This window comes from Panthera pardus, unplaced genomic scaffold (genome assembly GCF_024362965.1).
Source record: "Panthera pardus isolate Hobbes unplaced genomic scaffold, ASM2436296v1 HiC_scaffold_2, whole genome shotgun sequence".
Taxonomy (NCBI): Eukaryota; Metazoa; Chordata; class Mammalia; order Carnivora; family Felidae; genus Panthera; species Panthera pardus.
Window position 1 is genome coordinate 78,077,090 of NW_026526765.1, and position 24,928 is coordinate 78,102,017.

The 24,928-nt window shown below is 34.2% G+C and overlaps 1 long non-coding RNA gene across 3 annotated transcripts in view; it reads right to left on the reverse strand.

The window, feature by feature from the left end:
* Nucleotides 1-24,928, reverse strand: part of LOC109267647 (uncharacterized) — a 153,244-nt gene that overhangs the window by 97,157 nt on the left and 31,159 nt on the right. For 2 of the 3 annotated variants that reach the window (XR_008423789.1, XR_002080214.2), the window contains exon 1: nt 18,643-18,877. The exons of the other annotated variant lie outside the window; for it this stretch is intronic. This is a non-coding gene — a long non-coding RNA (uncharacterized LOC109267647). Of the gene's footprint in view, nt 1-18,642; nt 18,878-24,928 lie in introns of those variants that run through there. 3 annotated transcript variants of the gene reach the window in all.

Genomic DNA, 24,928 nt, shown 5'->3' on the forward strand with positions numbered 1-24,928 from the left:
CTAATTTATTAGTCACCATTTATCATGATGCTTTTATTATCTTTCTTTCACCCAATAAGCATCACTTACATTATCTGTCTGCCCTCATTGGCACTGGTGCCTATAACTCCCATATTAATATCACCATGTAGAGATTAATGGAAAGATTAATATAATAGAAAGCATAAATAAAGCTGATTTTGATTAATTTACCTGTACTTTATAATCTTCAGTTTCCTCATCTTTAAAAGAGTGATACTATCAATCACAAACAGTATTGTGGAGATTAATTGGAAACACATTTCTACAAATAACATAAAAAAATTAATATTTACCCTTAATATTTCTTACTAAGTTATAAGGATAACAAAGAAATAAATTGCTTTAATGAAAGTAGGAATATATGTCACTCTATAAGCCTTTCAGATATATCCAGATAACTTTATATACCACAAAAGAGCAAGCTAAATAACATTCCAAATCAGCTATGTGAAATAAAAATTCTTAATGTATATTATTTGGTAATCTCACAAATAAAAATACCTGGATGAACACTTATGTTTAATTTTAGTAAGTCAAATCAAGATAATAGGAAGGAAGTTTACAGTATCCAGTACTTCCTACAACTACAATAATGTCTTTCCAAATCCTAAATCTACCTCTTCTCTTTATTCTGTCTATATCACATCTTTTAATATCAGAAATACAGACAGCAGTATAATACGTATAGCAAGCTTAATCTTGGCAAAGATTCCATGGTATAGAAAACCATGGAATGGGACAGTCACTTTGAGATAATCTAGCCAAGTTAATTTTCTGAGAAAACTGAGATTCAGAAAGTTAAGGTAATTGATCTGAGGTAAGCATAGGTTATTAATAAAAGATCAGAGACCTTAACCTGGAAATCCTAACTCCTAGTTCAGTGGTTTTCCAAAAATAGTATGTTAGTTCCACCCACACTTAATTATAAATATATATTCAATTTTTCTACTAAAGATTTAATCATATATGTTACTGAACATAATCTTCATCAATAAAATTCAAACAGACATTAAATATTCTAAAAAGCATAAAAATAACAACTCACTTATGGGCTCATGTTTAGGTTAACACAGATGTAGATGGATATACACACAAGAAACCTTTATGCACATGTGTGGATGCTTGACTTAGTATTCATACATGCATTTCCTTGCTCTTTTACCCGAAAGAACCTGGAAGCAACAAAATCCCACTAGCAATGATCACAGTTACTACCCAGATCTTGGTCTTTAATACCAATCTCCAAAAAGGGGAACAGAAACACTTTGGAGAAATGACTGATTCTAGCACTGGAGAGCATGGGATCTATGAGATGTGACTTGAGCATCTTGTATGAGATGTGACTTGAGCCAGAAAATAAAGAAACACTCAAAAAGAAAAAAAAATAATGATGAGTATGTAAAACAAAACAAAACAAAACAAAACACAGAAGCCAACTCTAAAAGCTCCCAATGGCCAAGGTTGTATATAATTAGGCAACATTTTTTTAAAGGATAATTTAATTATAACTAAAGTATAAAGTAAGTATTTATTAGTCCACAGTGATATAAATAAATGATAAAATAAAAATTTAAAAGTAGAAGAATAAACAATCTCCCATCCTGAAGAATTCCAAATAATCTATGCTGATATTTCACACTTAAAGAGGACACGCATATCTCCCCAGTCCTTAAGTATGGGCTGTATGTAGTGTCCTCCTGTATTCTTTTACAGAATACAGCATGGGATGGGAGAAGTAGAATAACTTTACAGTGAATAAAAATGGCAAAAATGACTTGTTGGATGACCATAAAAACATCATCGGTAATGTCATATAGATGGCATTTACCCTTGATATGATGTGATGAAAATGGTACTTGACCTCCATGGTCTTCCTACCAAAACTCATAACCTCAAGATATTGAAACAAAAACAACAACAAAAAGAGAGATCAAAAATTTAAAAACCTAAAATAATATGTGTAAAGCAAATACTTCAGTTAATAAAAATGTGTCAATATCAGTTTAACTGTGATAAATGTACTATGCTAATATGTTAATAAAAAGAGAAGCTAGGTATCAACGTAATGGGAACTCTGTATTATTTTATAACTTTTCTATCAATCTAAATCAATTCTAAAATTAAAACCTTAGGGGCGCCTGGGTGGCTCAGTTGGTTAAGCGTCTGACTTCAGCTCAGGTCACGATCTCACGGTCCGTGAGTTCGAGCCCTGCGTTGGGCTCTGGGCTGATGGCTCAGAGCCTGGAGCCTGCTTCCGTTTCTGTGTCTCCCTCTCTCTCTGCCCCTCCCCCATTTATGCTCTGTCTCTCTCTGTCTCAAAAATAAATAAACGTTAAAAAAAAATAATAAAAAAATAAAATTAAAACCTTAGTTTTAAAAACAAAAAATAATAGAAACCAACAGTGATTCTGGGAATTCAATAAAAACCTCTTTGTGCTGGAAATATATTTATTTATTTTTATTTTATTTTTTTAATTTTTTTAATGTTTATTTCTGAGAAAGAGAGAGACAGAGCATGAGTGGGGGAGGGGCAGAGACAGAGGGAGACACAGAATCAGAAGCAGGCTCCAGGCTCTGAGCTGTCAGCACAGAGCCCAACGCGGGGCTCGAACTCACGGACGGAGAGATCATGACCTGAGTGGAAGTCTGTCGCTCAACAGACTGAGCCACCCAGGCGCCCCTAGAAATATATTTATTTTTAATGCATGATTTAAACATTATTGTTCAATGCCTGATTACTATGGTTTGAAATCTGGACGGAGTTGTTTTGGATTATGTGGATATATCATAAATGAGAAAGATCAATGTAGAGGAGATACGTGATCCCCTAATGATAAACCTCTATTCTACAAATTAGCATAGAGTCAATAAGCAGTAATTATAAGAAGGAACGAGACTAAGGAACTTATCTGAAATCATCTAAAATGTTACAAACAACAACAGACAGTTCAGAAATCTCAATTTAAAAAACCTGAGATCACCACAGGGCAACATGTAGACTATGTCCTAGACTGAAAAAAAGCTTTTTATATATTACAGTTCAGTTAGCATTAATTACATACTAGAAGGCGTATGACAATTATACTCAGAAAATTCTATGTTCTGGGGCATCTGGGTGGCTCAGTCAGTTGGGGGTCTGACTTCGGCTCAGGTCATGATCTCATGGTTCGTGGGTTTAAGCCCTGCATTGGGCTTTGTGCTGACAGTGCAGAGCCTGGAATCTGCTTTGGATACTGTCTGTCTGTCTCTCTCTCTCTCTTCCCTGCTCACTCTCTGTTTCAGATTCTGTGTCTCCCTCTCTCTCTCTCTTCCCTGCTCATGCTGTTTCTTTCTCTCTCTCTCAAAAAGTAAATAAACATTAAAAAAAAGAAAAGAAAAGAAAATTCTATGTTCCCATGCTACTTTATTAACTTAGCTGATGACATGGCATTGAATATCCCCAAATTTTAGTCACTTCATTTCCAAGTCTACAAGATCAAATTAAATAATGTATATCGAGTACTTTTTAAATAGTAAAATCATAAATAACAAGTATTTTCTTTAATCTCCATATACAGACCATCTATGATCCTGAATTTGCAGGCAAATGATAGAGGTAAAAGATCACCTTAGTAAACACAGTATATCAAAGTGCTTAAAACTGGGCTGACTTAAGGGTCTGTGAGCTGGTTTAAAGCTTCACGAGTAAAAATGTTCAGAGATCTAGTAATACAGTTCCACAGACGAAAATGCACATAAAAAAATGGCTGAAATATTTGATACTATGATGATAAGTTGCTACCAGATAAAAACATCAGATCAATAGAGACTAAGTGTTCTCACCTCTGTAACTGTGCTCCTAACTCTTATATAATAAAAGGTCCCTCCAATTTCTTTCTACCAATTTGTATCAACTGATATAAAATAAATAATAAACATCTGTAAATTACCAATCACTAACTGTAGGCATTCCCCACTTTGCATGGTAGTACGGGACCATTATAATTACTGTGCAGTTTACAATCTTAATAATTATTCGGTGAACTTTAAAATTGTTGTCAAAATATTAAAATTCCTGTCAGTTATAACTATGTTAGAAAGTTTTAAAAATACAACTAATATTTATTTGTATTTTACAACATTAGAAACAATGAGATTAAAGTGTTTTATTTCTTTGCTTACATAGCAATAGTTTAAACCATGTGGTGCTTGCCTTCTAGTCACATAATTTAGGACACAAAGAAAGAAAGAGCATCTCTCATACATCTTGGAAACTGGAACCTGCCTTTGTAACTTTGGTCAGTGCTAACATTTTACTCTTTGCCCTTTCCGTGACCTGAAATGTTTCCAAGCGTTTCTTTAGTGTATTTTTGTGGCCAGTATCACTTGCTCTGCGTCTTCTCCATCCTTTTCTTCACAACTTCTTTCCTCCTTTGTGTCTCCTAGTATGCCTTCACTCACTTCTGTTGGCGTTATATCTAGAAGCTCGTCAACAGCAGTGCCAACATTCCCACGATCAGCTATTTCTTCTGTAATTCCCCTTACATGGATTCCAAATTTACTTCCGGTGTCATCACTTTTAATTTCTTGGCTACACTCTCATCTTTGTTGGCCAATTCAATGACCCATTTCTATCAAACATCACATGGGCTTATCACTTGGGGCAAATAGTATAGCTACATGCAAAGTATCTGTGCATAAACTGTGTGTGTGGTAACCAATCTTCAACAGACTTTGAAAGAAGTGACATGATTGTATTGATCATAATGCAGATCTATGTTATCGACATAGTGATTTATGGACTGAGGTAGAGAAGTCAAATTTGTGCTTCATGCAATTCCTCACAGTTAATATATCCCAGCAACTGAAATTTGACCTGCGTTGTTGGGAGACTGGTGTTACCGAATTAGCTCAGGTCATGATCCCAGATCATGAGATGGAGCCGCACACAATGGGCTCTGCATTGAGCATGAAGCCTGCTTGGGATTCTCTTTCTCTCTCCTTCTGCCCCTCTGCCTCACTCTCTCTCTCTCTCTCTAAAATAAATAAAATTTTAAAAATTAAAAAAAATAATAGTCATAAATCTTTTCAATCATTAAGGAGATATGTATTAAGTGATTGGAATAATCCTTCTAGGAGGTGGAAAGAAAACTAATCTCTGCCCTCAGAGTACTTACATTGTAGTGAAGGAAACAAGCAGTAAATAGGATAAATAAATTCAGAGAACTACGATAATGATAACAACAAAGGAAGGAATGGAGCTGGAAAGTGTAAAGTAGGGTCAGTGAGGTGGTTATAATTGTCAATAGGGCAAGCAGGGAAGATTTCACTGAGAATCTAATTTTGGAATAAAGACCTAAAGGAAATGAGGAAGTGGGGCTTATGTACATCTTATGGAGGAGCATTCCCTGCAGAAGGAATGGCAAATGTAAGGGCTGGGAGTTGAGGGTTGTCCTGTTATATCAGAAGAATAAAGAGGAAGTCAATGTGGCTGAGTCAATGAGAGGAAAAGAGGAGTAATGAAGGAAGAGGGGTTGGGGAGCCAGATAACACAGACTCTCAGATATATTTGCAGCTTGGTTTTACTCTAAGATTACAAGCATGGCAAAGCTTGCACAGAAGAGTGGCATAAACTAATACATTTTAACAGTATCACTGGCTTGTTTCTTAAAAATAGACTGAAGAGGGGCCAGGGCAGATGAAAGGTATTTTGGATTCTATTGAACTAATTCAGGAAAGAAATTGTGGGGCTTTATACTAGCATGGGGGTCTTGGTGTGATGGTAAATATCTGTATCTATTTCAAAATTAGAGACATATTTTATCAGTTTTTCAGTTATCACAGAGATGTTTGAACAATCCTCTAGAGTTGGTTGAAAGAAAGTTTAAGATATTAATTCCTTGAAAGGAAGAACTCAAACACTAATCTTCTGTAAAGAAATATATCATCAACCATGAAAGCTCTTTCACAGCATAGTTTGCAAACATTTTCTCTCACAAAGAAAAAAAGTGAATTTGAAGCTAAAGTTGGAGCAAGAGGAAAGAACATATTTGACTGGAACTTTACAAAGTTAATTTTAGGGGTCCCTTTACCTTTCTTTGGGATGTCAGTTTCACTTCCAAAACACATTCAAAGGCAGGAAAAGGATTCTAAGACACAGAATAAGAGGGAGCAGTATAGCCTCCAGGGAACACTAACCTACAATCCAGAGTAAAGGGCAAAGTCTAAAGGCCTCAGGGCCTTTGAAACAACTTTCTTCCCGATAACTTGAAGACAAACAGCCTAATGCAACAGGAGAAGTTTGTGCTTTCAGAGTCCCCTTGTAGGGACACATTTATGTATATAAATTTGTACCTCCATCTCTTATCTAATTCTGGTATCCAGAGGGAAACCTCTTCAACTTTTGAGTATTTGCCTTGTCAACGTGGAGTAGAGAATGTGACTGTTTTCCAGTTGCTAAGGTGTGTGGTGCTTTGCATGTAAATTTGCACACAAATCTTTGAGATACTTTTAGAAATGTATATTTAACAAATAGAAAATACGTTAAGTTACTTGTGATATCTTTGTTTAGGCAAATCACTTTACTAGCTATTATACTGTGAGTTCCCCTCCTCATACTTCCTCTCTTAATACATTTTACAGCCAATGCTGCATATTGTTCATTTTAACAGATTCTGTCTTCTGAAGTAAACAAATGAATACTGATCTTTGTCAACCCCAGGTGACTCATCTTTTGTAATTTGTCATGTCAGATTTTATCAGCCACTTCATACTGGCTTACTGGAAAAGCACAACAAAATCCAATTGATTCAACACCAAACAATTTATCATAACATGACACTTTTTAAATGATGAAGTTCCAGGGTAGACAGAAAAAAGGCATTGCACTACTGAAAAACTCATGAGAAAAAAGAAAATAAAAACTTTCTCTTGGTTTTTCAATGTTTATAAGCATACCGCTAGATATTCTATTCCTTTTGAAAAGAAATCCAACATTAAAAGAAATATTCTTGAATATATATATATATATATATATATATATATATATATACACTCAGATATATATCTGTATATATAAATATAAATACATATTTATATATATTTATATATATATTTATATATAAAACTCATTTCCTGCAGCTTTAGAAGTTGGCTAGCTTAGTTTAAGACTAATGCACTGACTATAGCACATTCCAATGTTTACCCATCAAGTTTACCTTGATTTTCCAGATTCAATTCTAGCCATTTAGCACCTGCTAATTATGAGATACAACTTCTAAGTTCTTCTGAATAAAATTTCACAGTGCTTCCAAGACCAGCACATCATCAAGAAAAGTAGCTAGACTCATTATTCAAGAATCTGTGATTGCAGTGTCAAATGAAGCATTATTTTGACTGTTTTTCACTGCATCATGCTTCTCACTTGGCAATGTGCCAGCAGACAGACTTAAAAAAAAATAGCTTCCAATGAGATTTCTGTAAATCCCACATGTCAATTACCCTACATATTATATATAGGAACAAAGTGAACAATTCTGATATACATTAAAAAAAGACACCATTCACTGCATATACAACTTCTTTGAATAGCTGTCTTTCTAATTTACAAATATCTAACCATAACCAAAATAATTATGAACATTTACTATTATGGTTAAAGTAGTATTAAGTATGAAATTTACAACTTACAGTAATTAGGTAAAATTAAATTTCATGCATTCAATACATTATAGGCACTAATAATGGCACTGGGCTAAATGTGGGATTTCACTTTATTTTTACATCTATTCTAGAAATACATTTAAATCTTTATTTTAATGAGAAAACTAATGCTCTGATGCTGACAATTCAAGCACATAAAAACTAACCTAAGATGTATGAGAACAAACAACTTAAAAATTAAGTATAATTAAGTATAATGAATGTTAATAATGGGGAGGGGTGAGAATGGACAGCAAGAGGAAATAATCAACTTGAGATCAAGAATTCCAAGGATAAGGAATTGTACAGACAGGATTATATCAGACCTGGAAGTGACCACTTAAAGTAGAAGAGGAGAACAAGAAGTGAAAGAGGAGAAAAGTGGGAAAGGTCTCAGAAAATGCCAAGCACTAGAAATGGAGGAGCATACACAAGTGGTGAGAGTTTACTTTGTTGAAAAATGAACTTAATGGTGGAAGGAAAGTGAAGGTCAAAGAAAGACACTGCCAAAATGTGGAACAATTTGTATGCTGTGATAAAGAGTGTAGATGTTATGCTCAGGGCAACTGTTAGATATTGAAGCATTAAAATCACAATGCTTTCAGATTTTAGAAGATCACTCTCTAAACGGGAGAAGATTGGAAGATAGAGGCTCTGAATTCAGAGAAACTGAATACAATTTAAAATGTTATAGAAATGGGAGGGTTAATAAGAGTACCCAATAAAGAAAATGAGTAGGAAGCAGAGACAAGGGCAGTGGTTTTCAAACCTGAGCAAGTGTCAGACCATCAGGACTTGGTATCATAGGAATTGCTTGGTTTACTCCCAAGTTTTCTAATCCAGAGAACACAGAATGGGGCCAAAGAATTTGCATTTCTAAATTCCCAAGTGAGGCCTATGCTTCTGGTTAAGGACTCCCTTTGAGAACTATAGGTCAAAAGAAGGGAAATGGGAAGAGAGCCAAAAATGTCAATGGTCATTCAGTCACACCCTTCTTCCTCACACTATTGTTGAGTGCAGGGAAAGGATCTCTCCAAGGAATGAATTTGAAATGAATCCAAGTCATTCTAATCCCATCAGGACTCAGCATTCTGTCTTTCTGGAGACCACATTTACATAGTATCTCATCACGCTCTCACAAGACTAAGCCAAGAAAGAGCTTTAGAAAGAGACTTGCCTCTGGAATTCACTTTTGCCTCTGGACAAAATTTGGTTTGTCTATAGATCACACCTGTACAAAACTGGATTAATCCTTATCCTTGTTTCATGACACAAGCATTGTTCAATGTATGGTCTACTTTTATTCATTGTTAGTTAAATAATGAAATAAACACCTATTAATCAAGTACCGAGATAAAAAGATAGGGTATTGACATAAACATATACTAAAGTATCTGGGAGGGGCCCCTGGGTGGCCAGTCAATTAAATATCTGACCTGACCTGAGCTGAAGTCAGATGCTTTAACTGACCTGAGCCACCCAGGAGCCCCAAGCATAAAATTGTATTTCATGGTGATCTTGATTTTCTCTCATCTTTCTTGATTACTAGTGATTTTGAACATCTCTTTATGTGTTTGCTGACTACAAGTGTTTTCTCTTCTATGGTTATTCCTTTTCTTCCCTCTACTTTATCAAGCTTTTGTGTGTGTGTGTGTGTGTGTGTGTGTGTGTGTGTGTTTTAATTGATTTATGGAAGTTGTTTAGATAATATTATTTCTAATTATTTTTATGTTTTCATATAATCCCCAAATGTGTAGCTTTTTAAATATCTGGAAATGAAAGTTTTGCTTGGTAAAGCACACTACCAAGTCATTATTAAACACACACACACACACACACACACACACACACACACACAAATATCTCTAGGTTAAGGGAAATTTGTTAGCCTTGTGAACAAATAACTATAAAACCAAACAAATAAAGAAGAAAAACTTGAGCTGTTTCCTAAATGTAGAAACTTTATAAACTTTCTCTTTAAAATCAGAAATAAGGAGAAATTCCAACTATACACTGTTGAGAATTTAGCTAAACTGTTCCATAATATTGGTGCCTTAGGCAATAGTTTTGTGTCGCCAAGTGGCCTGCAGGGACTTCTGATACTAGTTCCTGTCTAAAATAACAACCCACAGAGTCACAAGTTAATTTAACTTCCTTATATGACTCCCTCAAAGGCCCCTTTTTAAAAAAGTTTATTTATTTTTAGAGAGCGCACAAGCGGAGGAGGGGCAGAGAGAGAGAGGGAGAGAAAATCCCAATCAGGCTCCATGCTTTCAGCGAGGAACCAGACACAGGGCTCCATCCCTTGCACCCTGACGTTATGACCTGACCCAAATGCCTTTTGCATAAGCAGTCTTCCTCACCCTTTCCCTGGGCCTTCTCCTGATACATCACTTTCATAAAACCTCCATGAAGCTTTACAAAACCCATTCTTTTTGGTTTAAACTGACTAATTTGGCCTTAGCTCAGGTAACCCAAAACACTCTGAGAACCCTCATAATGAGGGCACAAGACCCGGGTCCTGATGTGTTCTTTGCCTACACTCTGCCTTGATGTATCCTTGTGGCCCCTGGAGGCATGCCCTCTAACATCTCCAGGACCTGTAACTTATAAACTTCTCTATTTCATTTCCTTTTTAATCTATTGTTGAACCAAGGCTCACTATCCAACACTCTGGGTCTCTACTTAACAATGTTAATTTTTAACAAGCCATAGCATACAATAATATAATACTGTAGCCTTTAGTCAATAGTATAAGGCCAGAAAAAGAATTTAGAAGCAGAAGCATTGGAAAGGAAAAAATACAACTTGCTTTTTTGTTTGTTTTGCAGATAATATGACCATTCACCTAGAAATTTTTAAACAATCTGCAAATTTTAAAAACAATAACTGAAGTTTAATTGGCTACATTTGAAATTTATATACAATAGTCGATGTGTTCTGATACCTACTTCCCTTAGAATTAATGCTTACTCCCAAATTTATCTGGTTTCCCAATGAAATAGACTCTTACTTAATGAAGTATAGACATATCTGGACATCATTTCTGAAATACAAAGTTTAACACAGTTTACTCTCAAATTGGAATTTCTGTCTCTCACACACACATGCATAGGCATATAGAGATAAAATTCAAAAGGGATACCTTTTATACAAATAAACATGATTAAAACTTTTTTTAATTAAAAACAAGCAAAAAAAAAAAAAAACATTTAAAAGGGGCACCTGATTGGTTCAGCTGGTTAAGTGTCCGACTTCGGCTCAGGTCATGATCTCATGGTTCATGAGTTTGAGCCCTGCATTAGGCTCCCTGCTGTCTGCACAAAGCCTATTTCTGATCCTCTGCACCCCCTCCCTGCCCCTCCCTGCTCACGCTCACTCTAAATAAATAAATAAATAAATAAATAAATAAATAAATAAATAAATAAATAATTTTTAAAAAGGGTGTTTCAGGAACTATAAGTTTTATCGTCCACAAAAAAAAGCACAATTATTGAGAAATGCTGTGGGGAAATACAAATAAAGCTAGATAATAGGGATTCACAAAGGTAATTAACATTTATTTGATCAGTCATATTTATATGTACATTGATGATTTCTATTTTTTCTAGACTGTATGAAATCATCATGTAATCAAAAAAATTTTTTGAAATTAAAGGAACAAGACACAACTGAGATAATCAGTTATCCTATGGAGATTATAACCTTTTCCTTGATATTACTGCCATAAGTGTGTGCAGGCATCATTAATAGTATTTCCAAAAATGGAAATAAATATAACATGGGAGAACAAATAATACAGTTTGTTAGGCATCTTTAATGCTTGAGTAAAGACATGTAAGTAATATGGGTTAAGTTTTTGAGTAAGTAGGATAAGTAGAAAATCTATTTTAAAAAACCACATGCTATTACATTTTCAACATATGCTATACATTTATAGGGCACAGAAGTGATTAGTTAACTCAGTGTTTTAATCAAGAAAATCCCCCTGGTGGGTATGGCAGAATGGGTGTCTGGTTCAGAGTAGGAAGCAGAATTACATTATTTTAAAATAACAGTGGTAATTTTAATCAAGATTTTTGCCTAAATTTGTGAGCTAAGTGAATAACTGATTACATAATAATCAAAAAAGTAATCTTGTTAGATGATTTTCATATGTCTAAAAATAATCACTTAAGTTTTCTCTCCAATTAGATACATATATATTAATAAAAAGGGGACAGGTGTTTTCTTTAAAACTAATTCTTATCAATAGAATTTAGTAATGCAAATGTGGCTGCTATTGCATAAGTGATCTAAAAAGAATAGTCTAAATTTAAGAATTCTTTAATTCTTAAAGGCATGTAAAAAGTTCCTTATTATTTTAACATTGAACTAGTCAAGTATTATTCAGCATTTCTTCTGTTCCTCCAATAGTTAAACATTTACTGACAATCCACTATATTCCAACCACTGTTCTGGGTCTTGAACAAATAGTAGTGAAACAATCATAGAAGATTTTCTTTCCTCATTGAATTTAATTTTACTAGAGGAAAAGAAATAATATATATATATAATATTTAATATATAATAATAATATAATATGATAAATGTGAAGGGAATAAGGAGAAAAATGGCATGGAAGAAGTATGCTCACTTAGTAAGTGAGGGCTGTGGAATTCAGCCAGGGTCCAGGGAGGTACACAGGGACCAGTGTAAACACATCCCAGATCTTACACTTATACAGGACCTACCAAACCCTGGATTTTGTCACTTTGCCCCACATCCTAGCTGCAGGGGCCACAAGGCTGGTTTGCCCAGATCATGGTAGACCTTACAGTCATAAAAGATCCAGATATTCCCAGTATTGCCTTATTATTTTTTTTAATACTACTGGCTATTCTTAGACTGTCCCCAGAATTAAAGAACTTCAGCATGGCTCTAATGTGCAGCAGAGACAGCCTCAACAACTCTAGCACCCTAGTTCAAGTTCACCAATGGAGGTCTGCCTTTACCAGTGACAGCCTGGAAAAACTGTGCATCACAGGCTGGAAGTGTTTGGGAACGTACACCTTATTTATTTTTGAACCAGTGACAAAATTCTACAAATAGATGGATAACACACTGCTTAACTACATTCATTCAGATCAATGAGGGGGCATATATGGATGCTGTAATTTTTTTTAGGTTTATTTATTTTGAGGAAGAAAGAGAAAGAAAGGGAGTGGGGAAGGAGCAGAGAGAGGAACAGGGAAAGAGAGAGAGAATCCCAAGCAGGCTCCACACCATCAGTGTAGAGCCCAACTTGAGGCTCCAACCCACAAACCATGAGATCGTGACCTGAGCTGAAACCAAGAGTTGGACATTTAACCAACTGAGCCACCCATGTGCCCCTGGAATTTTCTTATTTTTATGTCTGACCACTGGATTTCATTCCTTACAAAGCCAACAAAAATATAAATGTCAATAAGGTACACATGACATTTTAAAAAATTAAGCCAGAAATTTCTCACTCTGAGAAAAGTTGAGACTACTTCTGTTATATAGTATTTATAGTGGCACTATATCTGTATGTGTGATATGTCATGTGTGTAAAATCATATAGAGAAAACATGGTAAGATCATGTGACCTACAATCTAATGTTTGATTATGAAATATTTTTGCTGCTGAATGGAAAACCATGTAGAGTCTAAATTAGTGTTAGATACAAATTTTAAAAGGGAGATCAATCTTTGCTTAAAATAAGTGATTCTTGGTGATATTTTCATTGATCTCAGTAAAAATTAAAGAATTTTTATTTGGCTATGACACTTAAATTTTAATAGAGATGCAGAAATTCTAAAACTTGTCATTATAATCTTCCCAATGATCTCATTTTCTTTTCTTTCTCTTTGATCCATATCATCTAATTTTAATTTCTCATTGCATAAACTGTTCATGTCCTGATAGGTACTTTTTTTCTTTTCTTTTGATCCAGAAGTACTACTGCTTTTAATTTTGAAAACCATTTGTAAAGTATAGCTGTTGTAGATAATGCCACAAATACAGAATTGAAAAATGTCAAAGACTATTTCTTTTACTCTTTAGTAATATTTCTTGACACCTAAAAAATTTCTTGTCAGCAGAATATTGAAGATAAATAATTTCCTTCATATTTCTGTAGAAATGCACAAAATAAACCTTTGATCTAAGGTGACATTTATTAACCTGAATGTGAGATTAACTATAGCATTTGTCCGAATAATATACTCATCTAGAAACTTTCATCTCAGACTCTCAAAAAATGCAAATACATTAATTCTGTAATCCTCATAAGACTCCTATAGAGAGAGGTAATTATTCTTATTACTTCTTTATTGACGAGGAAGCCAAGGCATTGAGATTACTCCCAAGTCATACCAAAAATCAAATCTGACTATAAAAATGAGACTAGTGTTTGAATTTCTAGCTTTCTATTACAAAGTTACAATTATTGTCAACAGTTTGTTAGTTTTTTCAAAATATATTGTTTTCCGAAAGGCAGTAGAACATATGAAAACATTTCTTCTCCAGTAAATCAACCAAAAATAATATTCACTTCTAAATATTAAGATTTTCCAACATATGCACTCTTGAATAGTTATACTGAAGAAACTCATTGAATAGTTATGCACTCAACAACTAGGAAAGGATGTGTGAAAGCTTGTAGGAAGGCAGGATCTTAGGGTGTGTGGGCATTAACCACATAAGATCAACTTTCATTATGGACATGTCTTATTAAAGTATTCAGTGTAGCCAAAAAGGGACAGACAAAATGCCTAAATTTGCAGTGTGTGCTGATCAAATTGCTGTGAAGATCGTCCATAATGATGTATGTGATCGAAAGTTATAGCTGCAGCAAGAACAGCTCTCCCCTTACAATTGCAGACATGGATTTATCTAAACATTTTTAGGATTACACTTCCTCAGCAGATGATCCAAAGAGCCATATCTCATCTCACAGCCTATGTCAGATCCAATATGCTCTTACTGCACCATGTCCTGCTCATGGTAGTTAGCAAGCTGTGCCTTTACATTTGTTTACAGAATTGTGTAATTATCCATCTCCCTTACTGGACAGTAAGCTTCATGAGGATGGGGGTGGTATCTGTTTTACACATTATTCCCATTACTTGGTACAACATTTTTCACATATTAAGTAGGAAAGTATCAACACATAAAAAACATTTTAATCTGACTAGGGTATCTGGGCAAAATGTGCTTTGGTTAAAAATATTTTTTTCCATCATGTATAATGTCATAGACTTATGGTAAGATTTCCCTCCCCATTTATCCGTATAACAGAATGTGGTAAAAGTATAATACTTCAAGAATTTTGTAGCCTTAAGACAACTTTTAGAAAATAAACCAAATACTCTATCTGAAACATTATTTCATTTATGTAACTTGCTCTGAGGTTATCATACCACTGTTGAAATTTAGTGGATCCCTTGAATAAAGCCCAAGTATATTGGGTACAAAAGTTTTTGCCCTCAAGCCTTTTCTTGCGTCTTTTTATAAGTTGCATTTGAATATAAGTGCCTATTATTAGATGGGGGTAAGGGGAATGGATTTCCAGAATGATGTAAAATAGACCAATTTGGAACATCTTTTGGAATTTCCCAGAATTTCTCAGACTCTAGAATTTTTACTTCAATAAATACCTTTTTGGGGATCGACTGAATTTTAAAAGAGACAAGAGTATTCTGTTCTATTACCTAATTTAAAATATCCTATGTTTCATTAACTTGCTTAAAGTTTTTTTTTAAAAAGCTTGGTGAAAAAAACAATAAAAAATAATAACTGCCCCAAGTAGTACCGTCGTGTACAACAAAATTTTAAACACAGTAAACATGACATGAATTATAGCTGTGATTTGCAAACAAGAAACTTGTTTAAGAATATTTTCTTGAACATCTGCACCTCTATGTGCATATGTGTGCCGATGAGTGTAGATCGAGAACATTGCACACATCAACAAATGCAAAGTAAAATTAGTACATCGATTGATTAATATTGCCCCTGTGCATTGCAAGTAGCCCTAGTCTGGGTGAGGACAGGAGCTGAAGTCTTCGGAGTCAGAGTCTGCTGTTCTCACTGCAGTGAGGATTAGAAGGCTGTGCTGTAAAATGTAGGATTGGACTCCCACACATGTAGTTGTATAATCTCTCCCAGAGCTCGCTTGGTTTTTAATCTCTGTATTTGAGGTATGAAAGCCTTTTTTTAAAATTTGAGATATAACTTGCTGAAATGATTTAAATTTATTTTATTTTATTTTTTTTATTTTATTTTTGGGACAGAGAGAGACAGAGCATGAACAGGGGAGGGGCAGAGAGAGAGGGAGACACAGAATCGGAAACAGGCTCCAGGCTCCGAGCCATCAGCCCAGAGCCTGACGCGGGGCTCGAACTCACGGACCGCGAGATCGTGACCTGGCTGAAGTCGGACGCTTAACCGACTGCGCCACCCAGGCGCCCCAGAAATGACTTAAATTTAAATGCAAATACTAAACATCTCAATACTAACTCATAATGGCATTTATGGTGTTTAGTTACATAGTGTAAGGTTTGTGTGTATGCTTTAGCACTCATGCTAATTTTGGATACATTCAATTTCACAGGCTCATCAACAAAATATCTTTTGCTTAATGTAGAGTGATTTGAAACAGAAATCTTCTCAATATATTTTATATAGTGCCATGAGTGCTGATGATAAAGCCATAGGAAATCAGACATGTACAAGACTAGATATTCCCTTTTCTGATTTTTCTGTCAGTTTCAAATACTGTGAGTCTATTTTTATATTTAATCAGAATAAGTGCATAAGGGGGGGAAAAAACTTCACATAATATCCTGTAAGTAAAATTAGTAAAACCTGGAAAGCAATTTCCATTTTAGTATGTGGATCGGGAGATAAGATTTCAATATCGGTTCATTTTCAAGACGGCAAAAGAAAGTGTAATTTTCAGTTCTCTTCTAACTTCTATTATCCACATGGGAGCTGTTATTATCTACATAATGTACTGAGGCATTTGCAATTAGGCTTACTGTTCAGATTAGTCTCCCTTGGTTTCAAGTCACTTTCATTTGAAACGATAAAATTAAATTAGCAGTTTTACCCAGGTCAGTGTAAAGTTTCTCCCGGTGGATTTTCAAGCTATTGTTGCTCTGTTAGAGTTTTCATATCATAACACTGGATGCATTTGGAATGCAAATATTCTTTTCTATCTGTATGAATTTTTAATAAGAGGGAAATATATAATTTTGTTTAAGTCAATTTATTTCATTAAGATACTGTACGAAAGTTTAAAACTGTAGTTGAACGCCTTGCTTTGGAGTTAGTTTTATCCTTTTCTTTTGGTGTTTCAAGCTATATGAGGAGGTTTCTATTAAAAATTAACATATATTAACAGGAGAAAATAATACTGAATCCTAAACGTAAAACGAATTGCATTTGCTCTTTGAAACAGGAGACAGAATGACTATGAAATTATGGCTAGGAAAGAACTAGTCACTTTCTCACTTTCATTTTCTCTTTATATTCTTATTTCCTGTCTTTCTCTCTGATGTACACTTATTAAATATAATCAGAGGATTGTTTTTCGTTTTTTTCTTTGCATATGTTGGTCTTTTCAGAGTGTAGGATGTACAGAAACTTTTTGAAAAAGGAAAATAGGTAGAGCAGAAACGTAAATAGTATTTGCATCCAAATCACACTGCATTTAACTGATGAAAGGGAAAACAAAATGCGGACTTGACAAAAATATTGAACATGCTCAACAATAGAAGTAGCTATATTTTTGCCCTGCTTATTTAAAACAGGAAATAAATTTGCATCCTAGGTTCTTCCCTTAAGAAATTCTCTTTGGTTCCTCAATTACCCCTGTCCCTTCAATCTTCTCTCTGTTTGGAAATCCCTTGCCTCATTCATTGCTTGACTAGCTTTAACTCTTCCTTTAAGCCACTGGTTGTCACTTCTGTGAATGCTTCTCTACATCATCAGACTCATAAAATGGGTGCACATCTTTTGGAATCCTGCAGCACCATGCTCTTACCTCTGAATGGTAACTGCATATTGTTTAGCTCATCTCTAAGGCATGAATTGCCTCACTCATTTCTATTTCCCTAGAGTTTTACACTCATAGAGTACAAAATGAATGATTATTTGTTTAACGACTAACTGAATAAATGAATGAATAATTAAATGATAGGTTAGGTATTTCTTTTTTTAGAGAAGTAGAAAAAACTGGCAACCACATGTAAGCTAAACATGAAAGAATATTGAGGTATCAGAAATTCTTCCAAATTATTTCCACTCTTTCCTTATAATGTTACATAGTTTTCTGACTCAGAGATTACATCTGGCTGTGTGTGTGTGTCACAAAGAGAGAGAGAGAGACAGAGACAGAGACAGAGACTGTGGATGCCTTTAGGCAAGGCATCTCAAGTTTACATTCTCTGTAATTCCCTATTACATCATATCTGACCATCTGACCACCTCATACATTTATGGTACCTGATTATTCCCAGGATGTAAGCATTTGAATTTGGAATGCTTTGGGAATTGCAATTCTCCAATAACAATGAAAAATTAAACAAGAAACATTTAATTTGGTGATTCTTCTTTACTAAAAGACTGACCATTATATTAGTTTGAACATTCTAATCTGACACATTTCCTTTCTTTTTTTTTAATTAGGAACTCAATTTCAATATAAACTTCTCAGACAAAAAAATAAAATAAAAATAAAAATAAACACACACACATAAGTACACAATTTCTATCCAGAATTCTTAAAACCAAAACTTTCTAAAGATTCAACATTATTTCATAATTGATCTAACACTTGACTAGAAGTCATGTAAAGCCAATTCTGTTATTTACTTATTCCACTTTATGTAATTATTTGTACATTTTGATGCAGAACTATTAATGTCACTTACTTCGAGGTGTTCTCCACATTTGAAATGTGTTTCAAAATTTTCATCAATTAAACATGAAAGTAATCTGAATCCTGAAACTCACTCATCGGGTTCTAAGGATTTTACTTGAGGTGATAAAAAACCATATAAAATAAATATAAAACAACTTCAAATCTAAATATAGCTAGAATAGGAATTAAAAAAAAAAAGAAACTAAGACATAAAGAATAAAAAGAAACACCTCCTGCAGCTGGTAGAGAAGGGATGCTTTATTTAGTAATGTTACACAGGCATTCAAAATATCCTCCCTTGGGAAAGCTATTTTTAACTTGAATCCAGGAATGAACGTGATTAATGTATCTGGTTACTATAAAGTTTTTCCAGGATAAAAATTCCCATCAGCCATTACTTTAAACAACCTTTTGTCAGTTTGTGTTGGACAAACATTAGCAGCTAGACTTTTTATTTTGGTCATGTCTTAAAAATATAATAATATTAAAGTTTAAAGAAAACTGTAATGATGTTACCTAATTCTAGAGTCTTAGCGTTTCTTTTCCTCTCCATACATGCTAACTACTTCACATACTGTCTTTGATATTAAGTAGGTACCAGGTAGGGTTATGAAAAATAGAGAGTTAATACTATAAATAAAGCATATTCTTTTTTTAATTTTTTTAATGTTTATTTATTTTTGACAGAGAGAGAGAGCTCAAGGAGGGGAGAAGCAGAGAGAGAGGGAGACACAGAATCTGAAGCAGGCTCCAGGGTCTGAGCTGTCAGCCCAGAGCCCAACGTGGGGCTCAAACCCAAGAACCTTGAGATCATGACCTGAGCCGAAGTCACATGCTCAACCACCTGAGCACCCAGGTGTCCCAAAGGCATATTCTTTAAAAAGTGTTTCCCCCAAACACACCTGAAAAACAGTGACGTCTTACCCATTGGACCTTGCTGGTAATAGCTGCTTCCTAGGGAAGGTGGTGAGGTTGCCCATGACACGTGAGATCCGCCATACTGTTTTTCTCTTTTCACACCATGGTTGAAGGTGTTGTTGTAGGTTTCCAAAAATGTACAATTGAAAAACTGAGATTTTTTAAAAGTAAACAAGTGTAATTAAGAAAAAAATCTTGGGGCACCTGGGTGGCTCAATCAGTTAAGCCTCTAACTTGCGCTCATGTCATGGTGTCGCTATTTGTGAGTTCAAACCTTACGTCGGGCTCTGTGCTGACAGCTCAGAGCCTGAAGCCTGCTTGGGTTCTGTGTCTCCTTCTCTTTCTGCCCCTCCCCAGCTCATGCTCTGGCTCTGTCTCTCAAAAATTAATAAAAACTGTTAAAAAATTTTTAAAAAATTCTTGCCATCATTTTTTGGTTTGAATCATGTTAATTGCATAGGAGTTAATCTTATTATATCCAAACAGACATAGCTCTCTTTATATTGCTCTGAATCCTTTCAGCTTAATTTCGTAGACATGTGACTGTTTTTTAAAAGGACTTTCTGCAAAACTTGATGCTAGCTTGGAAAACCTACCACAGTGTCCAGACTGTATAAGAAAAACCTCATGCAATTTAAATTCAGATCTAAGAGATATATGCATATGCACAAACTTCCCCAGTTGTACTGAATAACAATTTTAAAGGTCAGAAGAAAAAAGGTCTAATCACTAAGAAATTATTAATTTTCTATAAAAATAGCATAATCTATCTTATATTACTGTCAGAAATTGTTTTCTGCAAATGACTGACATAAAGTGTGCTTTACAGTCCATAACCTATGCAGTGTCATAATACTGCTATATACTTGGCAGTGTCTGAAAATGTAATAGAGGCTCATTACAAAAATAAGTTTTCTGAGAATACTAAAATACATTACAGGTTTAAAAGTACACTTTAAAAAAAAGGATACTTTTTAAAAGAAAATATGATATATTTATATATAGCTCCCAAACAAGCAAAAAACAGGGCCATCAACATTTAGACTAGTTGAAGACGAGTAGGGCTTCTTATACAATGAATAAAGTATCCAGTCAAGTGAACTTTTTTCCTCAGCAAGCATATCAGAAGATGACTTAGTTCAAACTTGTCAATGTATTAATTTAAAAGGCTCTTATCTTGTTTTCCCAAACTCCGTTCTAGGCCCATATCTTTCAGAATGGCGCTGAACTTTAGCAGAGTAAAGGTGCTTTCTATGCAGTAGATGAAAATGCCTACGGCAGCAGAAAATAAGCCAAATAACAATAAAGCCCAACTGTCTCAATAGGATAGAGTCCCAGTTATTCGTGAATCTGTATTATTAAATCCTGTCTTAGAGCAATGCACTTGTTCTGTATACACTGATATAAGTGTAAATACCCTGAAAGCTGAATGATAAAATTCATGCAAATTAAAGGAACAGTGTAATGAATAGATCTATATTTTTTTCATTTCATTCATTCCAGTAAATAGTCAGTAATCAAGACATTCTGAAGTTTAAGATTAGTTCACAGTGCAAACCCCAAAACATAGATAAAAGCATCAGTTTTTATTCTGATTACAAGTACATTATAGATAATTTGAAAGATAAAATTCAACTAAAATCCTATCATCTCAAGATAACCTCTATTGATTGGTATTCCTTTCCTGTGTTTATTTTTATTTATATTTTATACAATTCCTTTTAACTTATGTAATTATATAATGTGTATAATTATATTTATTATAATTGCTTATAATACCTATATATTTTAACTTAAAATTGCCAATGACTGTTCTGCTGATAAAAATTATATTTCAATATATTTGAGTTAAAATGTATATTATATTGAATTCATAGTATCTTTTCCTGCTTTCTCATTTAATATTATATTGTCATCATTTAAGCATATTTTGATTTTTATTTGTTTAAACATCCTTTGCATGAGTGATACAACTTATTTAATAATTTCCTAATATTTTAGCATTTGAATTATTTCAAACTTATTTTTTATGTGATGAACAGCCTTTTTCAGAGTTCTTCAAATAAGTCCCTAGATATTTCTTTAGGAAAGACTGTTACAATTACCAGGCATCAAATCTTTAAGTATCTTTTTTTTTTTTTTAGTGTTTGTATTGGGGTGGGGGAGGGAGGGAGGGACCATGTGAGTGGGAGAGGGGGAGAGAGAGAGGGAGACAAAGGATCCAAAGCAGGCTCAGTACCTACAGCACAGAGCCTAACATGGGGCTCAAACTCATGAACTGTGAGATCATGACCTGAGCCGAAGTTGGACGCTTAAACGATTTAGCCACTGAAGCGTCCCAAATCTTTAATTATCTTGATCCACATAGGCAAATTTCTTTCCAGGAATGCCATAACAATGTAGACTGCTCTAAGCAGATTGCTGATATCGATCTCAACTCCCTCTCAACAATAACAGTACAATTTATACATTCTAACCATTGTTTATATCATAGGTGAAAATGGTTTTAAATGTGATTAAATAGAGGTATATGCACAATGTTAAAACATAAGATTAAGAATGTCAAGCCAAACTTATGAGTTTATTTCCTGTCCTATTAAAGACCCAACTGAATAATATTAAAGCAATTTGTAAAAAGTGGGTAAGATAGAAGCAAAAGGAAAATGGGAAGGAAATTGTTGCATGCTCTCAGCAGTAAAAGATATCAGCAAATTTCTCAAAGATGGAAAACTGAGGGAATGGTATTGATTGGTATGCCACACAAAAAGGGGTTAGAGCAATGAGGTTGGTCACTTACGTAGTTTATAGTCTGTGAGACCTGAAATCAATGAATGTACTTTCAGTGGAGGGCAGGAGTAGGAGGCGTCACAGTTATCAAAAGGATATATTGAAAAAGTCAAATTTCCCCACATGTCTTCCTGGTCCTTTGTCCAAAATGGTCACCACGTTAGAATTTGCCAGTTATAGGTTAATACTTTTTTAAAAAAAACTAACAACAATAAAAAAGAGAGACCAAAATACAGCCTGGTATAAAGTATGGAGAGAAGAATCTATGGTAGAATCTAACAAGGGATCTGGCTTCCTAAATTAAAGCTCAAACTATTTTAACATTTCATAGTGGAGAACAGGATACAAACTAATTCTTGAATATTCCTTAAAACACAACTTATTACTGGATAAGTGTCCCCAGATGAGCCTGACCCATATGCATAGTTTCCGAGTATTTCTATTGACTTGTTATCAAAAAGAGAGGAAAACTGAAGGTCACCCAAAGTTTGAGGAAAACTGAAAGAAAAAAGAGAAAAATCTCAGATAATAAAATACACAATTTGATGTTAGGCTAAACAGAAGTAATGCAGAAAACAAAAGAAAACATCTAAAACTAAACCTTATTTAGTAGTCTCAGGTACATTACAGAAGCTGTTTTCATGATAAAATAAAAGCAGAAGATACGGTGAAACAGGAGTTATCAGAGAGTGAGAAAGATCTCTTGGATTTTAAAAATACAACTGCAAAAATTAAAATGCCACAAAAAAATTAGAAATCCAAATGGTGAAATGACTAAAATGTAGAATAAAGGACAAATAGAAAATACAGAATAACTAGAAAAATTCAGAAAGCCCCACAGATTCAAATGAAGATAGGCTATGAACACATTTAAACCAACTTCCTGGATTTAGAGAGACATAGGCTTCTTTAAAATCACACTTCACACTGACGAAGAAATACATGTACATACATTGCAGTGAAATTTTAGAGCACAGCACTGAGGATAAGGAAGGGATTCTAAAATTTCTACAGATAGGAGAAAAACACAAAAGAACAAAAACACCAAGTAATGTCAAAGCTTGAGACATCAGCACAACTTAAGTGTAAGTTATTTAAAGAAATAAAAGATAAATATAGGCCATAAATACATAAATAATTCTGGAGATAGGGTGATAGTAGGAACTGCAGGGAAAAAAAAAAAGATATATATCACTGTATATCCTTTGGTTCTGAATTGAACAATATTTAATCATTAGAATGCAAATCCTATTAATTATGTATGTGACCCAAACTGGCTGTCTGTACATGTTATTTGCATGCCATTAATAAGAGAAATAGGAAAACTGATAATAAACTGGTGGGGATAAAAATATCATATGGTTAAATCAAATTATTAGGACCAAAGAATAAACTCAAGTACTTGGAACAATTTTAAAATAACCACATTTCAAAGAAACCTAAAAAGAGGTATGAGCTTAGGTTTTTATCTGTATAACTTCCATAAGAAATACATAACTTTGATAGAAAAGTTTAAAAGTTTAAGCCTTGCTTTAGCAAAGTTAATTAAAATATATTTTAGCAAAGTTAATTAAAATATATTTATTACACATAGAAAGTATGAAAGCCAAATGTAATCAAGTTCTAAATGTTCAAAATGCAACCAATTTTTTTCTCATGTTATTTCCTCCACACTCCTTCTCTAAAAAAGGATGTTAGATAGTGAGAAATGAAACCTATATATACTGTCTCTCAGGAAAAGATGAAAACAGGCAAATTTTCAGGTTCCTAGTTAAACATCTCTGAGACCAAAGAGGCCCAAGGAAGTATATCGTCTCAGAAAATAAGTCTGTAACAACCACATTAGCCTACATGTCAAACCTAAAAACACAATCATCAAGACTCATTTTAAGAACATTGCCTTGCTGTGCCTACCAAACCAAAGCTATTCTATCATAAAGTCAGTTTAATTCCAGTCAATACTTTACCTTGAAAAATCCACCTGAAATCACCAAAACCAGGTCTTAAAACTCTTTCTATAACCTTTCCTATCCTCACCAAGTCCATGTTCACTCTGCTGCAGTGAGTTTAATAAATTTAATTTTGCTTGATCAATAGATTTTCCTGTTGATTTTGTAGTGGGGTGGGTGTCTTCAATAATTCTAGAGACCCACCAAGATCTAGCAGAATCCACCTTGCCACCATGGCTTAAGATCATCTCTTCAGAATCTGAGTCCACCTTTGAGGTCTCTAGAGCCCACCTTCTGCAATGATAAGCTTTGTTCTACATAGAATAAAAACTCCTATTTATGGAAGTCCCAAAACTGAGTTTATTGTGTATCCTAGGAATGTATATTCATATTTTAAGAAACTTTTGATAAGCTAATAAGTTTTGAAAATTAATACTTTGTAAAAATGTGTCTTCTTATTAATGACATCACGTGTCAGTCGGCCTGCCCTCATCTCTTTCAGATGGTAATCTTTAAGAGGAAGTTCACAGGGCAAAGGAAAAATGTAGGTCAAGTAAGTTTGTCTTTCAAGTCAGTTGCAAGGAATAATAGTGACAGGTTGCATTAGCCTACTGTCCTTATAGATCAATCTTCCATTTGAGT